The sequence below is a fragment of the Haliotis asinina genome, chromosome 6 (genome assembly GCF_037392515.1).
Source record: "Haliotis asinina isolate JCU_RB_2024 chromosome 6, JCU_Hal_asi_v2, whole genome shotgun sequence".
Taxonomy (NCBI): Eukaryota; Metazoa; Mollusca; class Gastropoda; order Lepetellida; family Haliotidae; genus Haliotis; species Haliotis asinina.
Window position 1 is genome coordinate 64,297,758 of NC_090285.1, and position 13,513 is coordinate 64,311,270.

The window sequence follows — 13,513 nt, forward strand, 5'->3', positions numbered from 1 at the left end:
CAGAACCGCAGACAGCTCATAGAACAGCACACAACTCACTTTAGACAGCAGACAGATCTCTCAAAACAGCAAACAGATCTCTCAAAACAGCAAACAGAATAGAAGATAGATCACAGAACAGCAGATAGCCCACTTTAGACAGCCAGCAGCTCACAGAACAGACAGCACAATTCAGACAGCACACATTTCACAGCTAACAGTACACATCACTCTCACAGAATGCAGAACACAGCTCACAGTCCACAGCTCAGTATAGGCAGCATATATTTAACAGCTTACACCTTACAGAAGCACCATTAGGTAACAGCAGCCAGCTCATTAGAGACATTACACATTTAGCAGCTAACAGCACACATCACTCTCACAGCTCACAGCCCCCAGTCCACTTTGGACAGCACATATTTTACAGTTCACATCCTATAGAACAACCCAGCACTCATTGTACAAAGCACTAAACTCACAGTTTACAGAACAGTGCACAGAGAGTCACACAGCTCACAGTAACAAGATTGTCAGTATTATCTTCATAAAGGGATCGAAAACCTCATATTTCAAGTTGTAGAAGATACTTTTTTCTGGGTTCATGACTAAGGATTTGGATCAGATCATAAGCAGAATGTATGAGGTGCAGAGTAAGATACTGCCTTAAAAACATTGTCCCTTGAAAATAATGAGCACTCATGTGCTTCAATGAGATTTGATGACAGACATAATAAGAAAACAAGGTGATGTAGTTGGTAATTTAGATGCCTACCTTAAGCCAACACAACAATAAATGTCAACAAACAAAGAACTTAATAAGCAAACAAGACATACCAGCGTCAACTTAAAAGACCAAGTTTAAAGAATCTGAGACTGACTATTTTGCTAACACATGCTGAGTCCAATTTAATTCCTTCATGACTTAAAGTTGTGACAAGTCAAAAGAAATTGTGTTCTAATGAAGAGTGGAACACTAGGTCCTTGAATACTTCCTCTAAAATATAAAAATCCTGTTCTGTTATCTGCTGTTTTAATAGAAACACAGGGAAGTCATGGCAGCCGAGGAGATTCTATCGCCTGTGCCAGAGATAAATAGCTTCAAACCTGTTATTCAAACTGTGCATTCAACACATAAGTTACAAACTTTTTTATTCATGATGAGATGGTTCAACAAGTCCCTTTTTCAATCCTAAACCTGATACTTCAGAAAGCTGTGCTTCTTCTTAAAGCTTTAAAAGCATGCCAAGGTTTTGTTGCACTAGAACAACTGACTGCAACTACAGATGAGGACCAGCACTTTAGACCTGTTGCCTGGGAGCTTCCCAAACATACAAAAATACAATCAGCGAACATTTGGAGGGATTCATGGCAGTGTGCAGTATTTTCACATTCTGGTTCCTGTACCAATACAGACTTCATGATTTCCTAACCACCTTGTCACTTGTCCTTGGTTCAGTTTTGAAGAGGTTCATCATCTCTTTGTCCAGCACAAGCAGCTACTTGATACAATTCATCTTGAAGCAGGTCAAGGTCTAAAGTAACCATCCCTATAGGCTATCTAAAATATTCCACAAGCAAGAGTTAGACAAAGGTAAAAACTTTGGGTAATCTTGCATTAAAAAGCTCTAACCAGCAAATCCTGACACAGCTAAGGAATGTAAATCAGCCTATGAGCTCTGTTTCAAAATGATAGTCAAGTGATTGTCACTTGTGGGTGGGTGAGTGAGTGAGTGAGTGAGTGAGTGAGCAAGCATGGTTTTACACTATTTTTTTGCGATGTTCCAGCTATATCATGGCAGGAGACATCAGAAATGGGCTTCATACATTGTACGTACCTATGTGGGAAATTGTACCAAATTGGGCCTTCGGCATGCTGCTTAAATGAATTCTTTGAGTCTACCCAACCCCCCCTAAGTCTCTAAGGGCAAAAACAAAAAACTATCATGCTCATTACGATCCATAAACACTCTAAGTGAATGATAAAATGTCATCTTTAATCAGTTCATGTGAAAAAGCAAATCTTCTTGTCAACAACCGCTGCACAAATCACTTGACACGCATGGACCAGCATGGATGTTTCCATGAGATGACAAGACATGTAACATATACCTATCCCTTCACTTTACAGCCAGTCAAAAATGCAACCTATGTCACGTTCATTTCCTTGCACATTGCATGTTGATATCACTCAGTGTCCACCGAGACAAAACACAGATAATTGATCATCAGCATGTTAATTTCACATAATGATAGCTCCACACAACAAAGCCTGGTCTTCTCTTGTTATCACCACCCAGGTTTTGATATGACTGACAGCACAACTAAAGGCATTAGTATCAGTTGCATGTCATTTACAATTGTGCATATTTCATTATTCAATAAATATCAGAAATTTCATAACAATAAATTTATCATGAAGGACAGCTGCCTAATTATTTAATGTATTTGGCATTCTAATTGACAAGGAAAAAATGATTGTAACTTCTGACCTATTAATAATAGGATTTTATCAATTTTCTAAATCACGTCAATTTCAGTCAGAGAACAATTACAGTTCCCAATTTACATTATCAAATATTTGCCTGTGAAGGACTTGAAAGCCCAAAATAATAACTGACAGCCAGGGACAGGTTCATCTTTGAGTGTGATCCCTGATCTTTGTAATGTTGTTGCCCAACTCATTGACTTGTTAATTAACATCATACACTGCATGTCAATCACAGACATTGCACACATGACATTCCCCTTTTCCTTATCACTGGTACAGGGAGCAGCAGTGCTGTGGGTAGGAGTTGGACATGTGCAGGAATTACAACTATCTTGTATCAAATACTTCAATTACTGTGAAGTCAGTTGCTACATCATGTCAAAGGGAGATAATCAAATATCAGTTACCTACAATGGGGTACAGCAATGTCTTGTCACAACATATACAGGTTCTGTTTTCTACATGAAACCACTGGGTGAATAGAAACAACAAAATCATTTGAAAAATCATAAGAAATCTTGGTTGATAGCAGAGCCCACTGTTCAATTCCAACAATATCATACACCACGTGTAAATCGTCACAATCAATTTTGACACCAGATGTTCAGGAACAGTGAGCCTTTTCCTTTTTCCTTTTTAACACTGGGCATTAATAACAAAACCTTGACATCAATAAGCATATGTTCTTACAACAATACAAATACTTAGGCTATAATGAGATTTTCATCTTAGCCCTCCATACAACAAAAACTACCTGGGGCCCGTTTCACAAAACGCTCGTAGCCTAAGATCTCGTAAGTTTTCTCGTAGCCATTGTACCTCCTATACTGTAACAAAGGAGCTACGGATGCTACGAGAAAAGTTACGAGATCTTAGGCTTACGAGAGTTTCGTGAAACGGGCCCCTGGCCTGTACTCTTATGATCAGAAGGTAGCTACCAACAACACTGCTATGTGTATTGTCTTCTGTCATAACTTCTCGTAATTATTGATATATTTGGCATGACAACAGTCAACAAGAATAATTATCAGAAATTGTGAACTATCAGTATTTTTCATTGTCCCAACCAAGTAGGACATTATTTTACGATGGTTCAATGAAAATGCTCTTATGTCCCTTGAGGAAAATATACAAATTCTAATGTAATTAAGCAATGATACCACTCAAAAAGGGCGAGTCAGCAAGCTCCTTGCACACCAAGAGTCATCAGTTAGGAAAAATAGTGCTGACAAGAATAAAACTCAAATAAATGCTTTCAGTGAGTTATTAATGTCTACAGAATCTAACCAAATCCTTGCAGTGAATGACACTTTACAAGAAGCCAGTTAAGGGGTCAACACCATGACAATGATGAAATTCTAAGGAGGAAGATGGACCCTCTGCCTCACCAACATAAACTAATGATGGCAGGACAATGAGACACCAGGTGTTCAAGATGGGAGGAAGGGCTGTTGGGATATCACCTGGATGAACAGTTCTTGGGCAAGGTACTGCGGCAGTTATGGCCCTTCTGGTGCCTTCCTCGGGGCACTGGCAACCATGTTGGTCTATGGAGATGGTGGGTGGCATTTGATAGGAAGAGTGATGGGAGTTCAATGGACATAGTACAGCATCTGTTGGGCATTGAGAATAGGGTAGTTCCATCTAAACAACATTGGGGCAACATCCCTGGGCAAAGTGGTGTCAGATGACATGGGATTTAATCCTTTTTCCTTTGTACTTTACAGTATTTTGACATTTTCACCAATATTTACTAGAAGATATTAAAGAGTCATTTTGCTGACATTAGAGGTTATTTTGTGCAATAAAAGATGTTTGATTCTTCAAGATTACTGCACTTACTTACATGAAAGTCTGACAGCATGACACCAAGTTTATCCTACCATTACATAAATAGAATGAAACAGTCGGTTGCGATTAGCATCCATATGAATCAAGAAGATTTATATCTATCACACAAACCAACAATGATTACATTTCTTGGAAATTGTTAACTTTGATTCTGAATTCAACCCTGGAACCAAAACATACAACTTCAGTGAAGCCATTGGAAAACCTTTTCAGTCTGACATGAGTACATTATGTGACATAGAACAAAGGAAAAAGCAATCAAAATGATAAAATCTTTCATCAGTTCAGCTGGACAACCAATCTCAACCTACAATCAGTGTTGATCCTTCTAAATCAGGACAGCAAGTTCCATCTAATCCAGAAGAGATGATTGACAGGTGTAAATATCCAATCAAATGCAATCATCCCCTTATATTCTTGGAACATCAATTTTGTATGTCTTGAAGCAAAACCTATCAGCCTCATCAACAACTTATGATTAACCCATCAACACACTGACATCAATACTAAAGCATCGAATGAAAATCACCGAAAATTTCCAAAATGACATCCAAGTTATCACAGAGGCTTCTTTTCACAAGCCTAATGGAAAATCCACAAATTATCCGATCTAGTCTGTTTTCTTTGGCTGTCTAAAAACATAGGCCTTCTCCTTACTTACAAGTTCTGAAAATAAGTACAAACCATGAAAGAGACATTTTGGCATGGTATCAAAGACGTTCTTTACAACTTCCCAGTAAACACTAGCATCAAAGAACGGCAAAAGGAGTCACACTATTGTGTATATAGTCCATGACTGAGAGGAGTCAGAGAATGTTGTTAGAGGAATAGGATTGTGGATTTCTAAGGAAAAAACAAGTGGTGATTTCTTTGTAATTATGTTGATGGTATTTCAGCTATGGGAAGACAGCATGAAAGAAGAAAGAGCCACAGTCATGTAAACTTGGAAAATATACCACTTTTCTGTGATGATAGATGTTAAGCAAGCACTACCTGACAGTTCTAAATGATGTAGACTGAACTTTATAGCTCTGTAATTACACGGTTGAATGTAGGTTAAAGACAGAACAAGTAACATGTTCCGCTTGGATTCTGACATAAACGGAACATAATTCTTGGCGCTATTTCTGGCTGACTTCAAAAGTCATTTCCCTGACTTGTACACAGCTTTTATACTGAATATGACCTTACTACATTTCATTGGAGGTCATATTTGGCTTGTTTTGTCCTTTTCCTGTGTCAACTTTGTGGTTTCAGGCAAAAAGGTTTAATTTAAAACATCATTAAAAACTGCTGCATCAAATATGACTCATAAAAAACATTTCTGTGATATCAAAGAAGAACATTCATATAGGAAAACTATTTAATCTAACATATGTAAGGGACCAGGTATCAAAACTGATATTCTCAAAGGAGGGTTGGAGGTTGTTTGACGCAAATAATTGTTTGTTGTCAGAGCTTCATGACATACCCCAGAATGACTTCTCCTGAGGGGCGATACATTTTCTAGTGTCAGTGTGTATCCACAAGACATTGTTTTCATAAAATTCATTTGTGTGGGGGTAAAACCTGAGGCAGAGTAATTAGCTCAACGATCTTCTTGAATAAATGATTCCCTTCCAAAGAACATCTAACAGTTAGTACTTCTCTTGAAGTTGAGTAAAAACGATCTTGATGTGCAGGAATGTTTGTAATTACCCCACCTGATAGTTGTCTGTATCAGCTGCACCTAACCAAATGTGACTTAACAGATGTTAGCCATTCCTGCAGTATCTAAAACCATGTTGTTGCATGTGTCACACATATGATACATACTTCATTGATTAGAACTTCATTTTTTACTGTTTTTTTCACATTTTTTAAATCATGTACATCTGGTGAGGAATTTGATGAGTGTGATAAAAATGATAAAAGTAATGATTTCTTATCTTGCTGCTGGATAAATCAAGGCTTTATTTCACAGGTGAAAGATGAAATTTTATCATCCATATCAACATTGATAAATGCTTAGAAAATGCAATATTCAGATTGTAGTTTATTGGTATTTCAGTGTTTGCAAAATCCTAAATCAATGCATTGAAACCTAAACTTTCAGAAAGTGATACATTGATTTCAGTTACAAGTTTCTGACTCATCAGTTTCATGAATTGAACTGCAAACATCTGAAATACGATAGTTTGATAATCCATCCATTTCATCTCTTATGAAAGCATGTAAATTTCCTGAATATTACAAAAAGTAACAAAAAATGATTAATTTCATGATAACATGAAATTCAAACTGACACCATTCAACACTACTATTTGCAAGTCAGTCACACAAACCTACATTTCATTTACAACCACAAGATTGTAATTAACGTGAAATTAACATGAGACATCAATATCCTTCTAGTAACAGACAAGTAGTTTTTCAGCTCTGTTTAATTACAACCATATCTGTTACAACAATGTTTGGACACTGTGATGAGTTATGACTCTAGTCAGCCATAGTGTTTGCGAATCAGGATTTTGCATTAAAGATCTCCCAATCCAGCCTAGTGTTCCTATCACAGTTTGAAATGCTCTGAAAACAGCTGCTTCTGATCACTATAACACCCATGGAACAGAGTATATTATGGTAAGAACATTGACAACATTTGTTAAAACGAGTGTAAAGCTAAGGTTACAATGGAAAGTCACAAAACAAAGACCATTTGGAGTGTTAAGACACTTGGAATAAAAGAAATTGAAGGCTTTTGAAAATGGGTTTTATACCACTCCAAATTCATTTTCATTTCTGCACCAAATTATTTAAGTATAATGCCTGAATGATTAAAACATTGCAGTAAAAACATTGCCATAACAAACAGCATGTAACTTGGCTTTGGCTTGATAGAATATTGAAGAGGAACAAATTTTATGGATTGACAACTTCTTTATTGCAATAGATGCAATGTTTCAGTGTAGATGCTAACACTGTTATCAAGCAAGTGAACTTGAAGATGATGACAGCGTTACCTTCTTCACCGAAACATCACATCCTTTGCAATAAAGAAGTTGTCAATCCATAGTTTTTTCCTCTTCATCATAAAACTTCTAAACAGTTAAAGTTCCTCTTCATAATACAACTTCTAAACAGTCAAGATTCTTCTTCATCATACAGCATCTAAACAGTTAAAGTTCCACTTCATCATACAGCATCTAAACAGTTAAAGAAATTAATGACAAATGGAAAAAAGTGACAATAATCAGAACAAATCTCCATTGTATGAATTTGAATATGTCCAATGATTAAAACGCTGCCTTAACACAAGACAAACAAATCCTTTAACCTCTAGGCTATCAACCACAATACCTACAAGTATTCTTGGAATGTTAATTCATGTTCTGAAAAAATGTACATGCACTCATTAGCTATACGTAAATGTAGATGAAGAGATACATGAGTATTTGAGACAGATAAGTTTAGAAGTTTAGATGTCCTGTAAAGCCAATCCAGTTAACACGTCCACAACTACTATGGCAGCTTCATACTGATGATGATCAATTCCATCTAATGAACAATCACATTTATGGAATATATGACATTATACACTGATGATGTAATATGTTATATATTTGTGTCTGTTACCTTGGTACATAATACCATATGTACTGTCAAGGTGCTGTAGAACTAACATTAAATTTTGATGGATACTTTGTCTAAACATGGAACCAAGGACCCTTAGACTTGACCAAACCATGTATTGGAACTTGACCTATAACATCTGTTTGGTCAGACCACCTCCTGGGGCACATCCTTAGCTCTTTGTTTTCACACACTGATGTCAAGAAAAGTAATTTTTCGAATAAAGTGTGAACTTTCTTTCAAAACTGTAAAGGGATACAGGACTTTGAATAACATTCATGAATATTTATGGACAAAACCATCATGAGCAGCTTCACCTTTTCGACCATGAATATTCATGATATTTGCCAGCAGGTCAGAGACTGGACCTAGTTTATCAAATCAGTATGAATCAGCAATAATGTTTCAAAGGGTAATATCATGTTATATGACGCAGTCCTGCACTCCTGTGGATGATAAGAAAAATCAATTCTTGCACCAAGAAACATAGAAATCTGTAACTGTTGGTTTGTACAATCAACTATTGATAAATGTATCACAGATACATATTTCACTATTTGAGGCTATTTTGATCAAATTTGATCAATTCTAGTATTTCAGTCTCTCAAAACCAGTCAAGATGACAATCAACAAGTAATACTTGGTATATCTCAAACTTTGACAGATCAAGACAAAATGAATTAAGTCCATTGCAAATTCCTATTTGACCTTTAGTGTTTGCCCATGTGTCATGGGAAAACAAACTTGCATTTGTATGTGTTATAGATGCTACAGGTGATTAAAACCAGGAGCTTTGTGTTTGTAAATGCAACCGGCTATCCTGCTTGGCCCATACACATTTCAAATAAGCTTAGTTTTAAAATTCATATCATAATAACCCTGAGCTGCCCTCTACTTACTGTCTGTCTGTCCGAGCCAAGATGGCTTTTCATGTGTAATATTGGTAATCAGCCACTTTCTGCACAAATGGTTGGCATCACTGACACACATTTCATTCCTTCACTCATCAATAGCCTGTTAATCAAAGACAACCTAATCCTGCCAATCAAAGATTGACGTGAGTAATCGCTGCAGTCTAGACTGACAAGGAAATTGATCATGATATCAAGATGGAGAACTCATTTCATCACTTTTCATAGAGGAACAATCAGAGTTCATTCAGTAAGACCAATCTACCTCCAAGTGCAAGTTGGCAATGATGAAAGATTACACACACCTTAGTAAAACTTAAAAAGTTTGAAATAAAACAGCTTGAGTTTTGATTGTTAGCAGCTGGTTGGTTTTAACTTACATATGTTCTTTCCAAGGCAGCTGTTGGGATGGAGTGTATTAACGAATCTGCATGATAAACAGATATTTATTAGATTTTGTGCCTTTTAGGGTTTTAGAAATAAGAAACATTTATTCACTAAATATATAAAATTTGACAATGAGAAGAGATGAACAATTTTCTTTATTATGTCTACTGTGGTGATCCTCATAATGATCCATTATGCTGTAATCTGATCATTCATTCAGCAGAGGAATAAGCAATATTTTTCATTATTACGAAAAACATCAGCATGTTCATGGCCCATATGGTGTAAACCAGTTATACTAATGTGTCAGATAATAAAAATGTTGTAATAATCATTGGAAGGATGTTACAAATGGTAAATCATCCACAAGGATGGGTTTCCATGGTAACATGGTACAGGTTTCACAGTTGTTGAAATTGAGGTAAGGCGAGGTGAGGGATGCCAGGTGATGTAAGGTGAGACTGGGTGAGGCCATATGATATTCAAGATTATTGGTGAAGATTATTAAACCATTTCAGCATTGTCATGCTTCTACTAATCCTTGTACTAGTCTTATAGTGCTAGACTATGAAAATACCATGCTGCTCTTTCACATGGATACCCCTCTTGGACACTGTACGTGTACTCAGTCAATCCCCTCTGTGCTAAAATCCAGTCAGGGCAGCAACAAGAACCATCTTTTCGATCACAGAATGGCCATGGGATCTGTTCGCCAAGCAAACACTGTGACTTTTTATTCTGTCTAGACTGACATGCTGTGCTAACTGTAATACAGTTGAAATCATTAAACCTTAATAAAACACATCAATTAAACATCATGGAAACAAAACACACACTGAGATTGTGACAGGGTATATTCATAGTGTTCAAGAACCATTACAAATCTGGCTTATTTAACTCTGGTGTTTTTTAAATTAAATGGACTAGGTGAAATTTAGATGCAGGTATATACACCATGTCAGAGATAACACCTGATGTGATGAAAAACACCAGCCTATCTCCGAAATACATCACAATATCACATGTTCATATACACCAGGCATGTGATAATAGACGAGCAGCATGGCACTGATAAGAGACACTCCCAGGCTGTAACGGCTGATATCAACAGGCTATCAACTACAGGAAGGTACTGCACCACTGCAATATACGTGGTGGGCAATAGACTGCAGTTACATTTGCAGCCATCAAGTACTTGAAAAATAGGAAGTGAAATGTACATGGGAACAGTCGCTAAACATGGCAATATGTGAAGTTTGGTAGTGAAATTAACACAGTCAGCAGCAAGATGCTGTTTTATCAATAACGAGAAGATTCATGGCAAATTTGACATTAAAGCATGTTTTCATTTCCACCTGTTGTTAAGTTAGTTCAAGAAATGACTGATATATAGTGGACTGTTTAAATAGTCCTGACATCAATTATGGTGTTAATCTTCAGCTGGACCCCTTCTGAAAACAGTGATATATACCAGGATATGCAGCTGATACAGTCAAATTTACGCTGAAATATATTTCCCTTCTGCAGTAAATAAGATGTAATATGCACAGCAAGGAAGGAAATAGGGATTCCAAGTGAAACTGACACTTTGACAGACACAGGTTTCTGTAATATAGATGGTGCTTATGATATTAATGGGATTATATACACTGGTACAAGACATTTTTTATGATTACATTTTTTTGTGTTTATTTAAAAAATAATCTCAGATAAAAAATCCTGGGGATGGTAATCTTGGAGCAAGAAATGAAAATTATCTGAATTATGTGAATTGTATGTAATGCAAACATGCTTTCAAACAGAGGTTCATAATTCATTAAAATCTGTACTCTTGCAAGAGTAAATACCATATGTCTTGAGTATTTACCGAGTTGCATAACGATGAAACATACAAGAGCAATATGCTGTACAAAAACAAAATCTTATCTGGAGGGAATCTGGAGTTTTCACACATATCCAGTTTGATGTATTTGGGAAACAACACAGAGCATGGTGGTAACTGAGTCAGCTCAAGCATGGGAACCAGATCAGGCATGGGAACCAGTGGAACTAGGACCAGGGTAACAACCTGAACCATCACCAACCTTTGAGCTCATATCAGCATTAGAACCTGCATCAGAACCAACAACTGACTTTGCCCCCAAATCAGGACTGGAACCAACATCTGACACCTAACTCATACAAACAACTGCCTTTATACCAAACCAGGATCAGAACCAAAAACTGACTTGGTACCGAAATCATGACTGGAACCGGCAATGGAACCAGAATGACGATGAGAACTGGAACCAAGGAGCATACCTGTCACCATTTTGAGGAGGATTGTCCTTGTCTATTGAATTGTGTCGAATGTACCATGTGCAGGAGCATGCCTGTACCTTGTCCCATCATTGCGTCTTGTATAATAAATTCTACACTGTAAAACATATATCACTTCAGAGCTATACTGAAAAGGCCTTGACTGTTGTAGCCCTGTGTACACAACTCCAGACATTGATGGGTATCTGCTGTGCACTTTCTACCTCAAAAACTACTTTTACAAACATTTCATCCAGCTGGAGTTGTGGGTGCCCTTAAAGACAGACATCAGAGATGCTCCAGTCACACTGACATACACCTCTCTAGTCAACATATGGACACAGTTCCTGGAACAAGCTTGGAGAGAATGCAAATGGCAAGGACCATGATATGCGTGTAAAACATGCGTCCATGTGAACAATATCAGTGACAAAATATCATACTGTCAAAAACTGCAGGACTGCCTAAAATTTCCAATCAAATGAAAAGGGGGAATATAGTATGTTGAGTATCCTGATGTTTAGAGTTTATAGCACGTCAGTTCCATATTGATACGGGTGCAAGCTGTTGTTTTATTTTCTGACTGTGAGATAAATGTCAAGGTGGGTGCTGATTGACTGAAATGAACAAGGGTGATGTCAATATCCTCTTTTATTGCCAGGTGTGGGAGATAGGGTGGTACCTTGATATTTTGGGCCACAATCGACATGTTAATGACCATCTGTACAAACACAACACCAACAGGTGTAATCACACAAAACACTGGTGTATTTTATGGGGCTAATGTTTTGTAATGTCAACTGTGTCTGTAGCTCTTCTGATAGTCATAAATGCCTGCCAGAGCACATGTACCACATGTGTTGGTGTAAGATCTTAGTAATAGACTCTAATGTCAACCAGGATTGACTTTTAAACACTGATCTGTCAGTTTTTCAAATACACAGAAGACAAGCATGAGTTAATGAACATCAATTCTAACCTGGGTCTTCATGGGTACTATATGTTATAAATACCTCGATACAATCAACATCTGAAGTACAATAGCTTTGATATTATCACCTGTGAAACCCAGGCCCATTTGTCACTTAACTGCTGAGTAAACAGTTTTGTATGTCGCTGCAAAATGAAGGTGTAAATGCGACTGGAATATAACATTATACTGAAACATAAGCTCGTACATTTCACTGACAAATGCTTTTAGCATATGATTACATCTATCCCAGATTCAAGTCACGATGGCATTAATATAATTATCCTCACTCCATCATTTCCTGGCAGGGTCTGTTTCATAATTAACTCACCATCTGAAGAACAGCTGACAAGTCACTGACATTTTAAAATGAAACATTACCAATTGTGGACAAACAGTATAATTGTATCAGTTTTTATTAGCATAAAAATGGGGTAATTATGTTGAATATTCACACAAACATACTCTTCTGTAGAGCATATTGCTAAAGCAAAGTAAATCCATCAAAACCTTGGATACCTTGATGCCAGATATTCAGAAAACTCCTTTCCAGTTAATTTTCATGGACAAACCCCCCAATCTCTTATGTTATAATAGTGACTATCTATGATGGCCACTATGCCTGGCCAAAAGAGCACTGTGACAATGAAAGTAACCATATGAGTCTTTCATGATGCAATCTACAACATACTGAGTGAGAGACACAAATAAATCATCAGAGGAAAACTCAAGCATTCCTTCATTATTTTCATCACCATGGTGCTAGGTATGTAAAGCAGACTGTTAGTCATCCAAACTTGAGGAGTAAATTTAGTGGTCAATAGCATGAGCAACAATCAGGGCCTCCTTCCTCAAAACGATCGCAGCGCTATGATAGTTATCAGTCCATGTTAAAGAATGGGATTTATGATCATCTTAGCGCTATGAGCACTTTGAGGAACAGGGTCCAGATTGTGACAATGCAGATACTTGCTATCTGCACCTCCGATACATCAAGGCAATATGTTCAACTTTCTC

General features: G+C 37.0%; 1 protein-coding gene across 15 annotated transcripts in view; it reads right to left on the reverse strand.

Annotated features, from left to right (window-relative positions):
• The window catches only part of LOC137288102 (neuron navigator 3-like), a 514,936-nt gene that overhangs the window by 332,868 nt on the left and 168,555 nt on the right, over window positions 1–13,513 (reverse strand). The gene's annotated exons all lie outside the window — the stretch shown is intronic.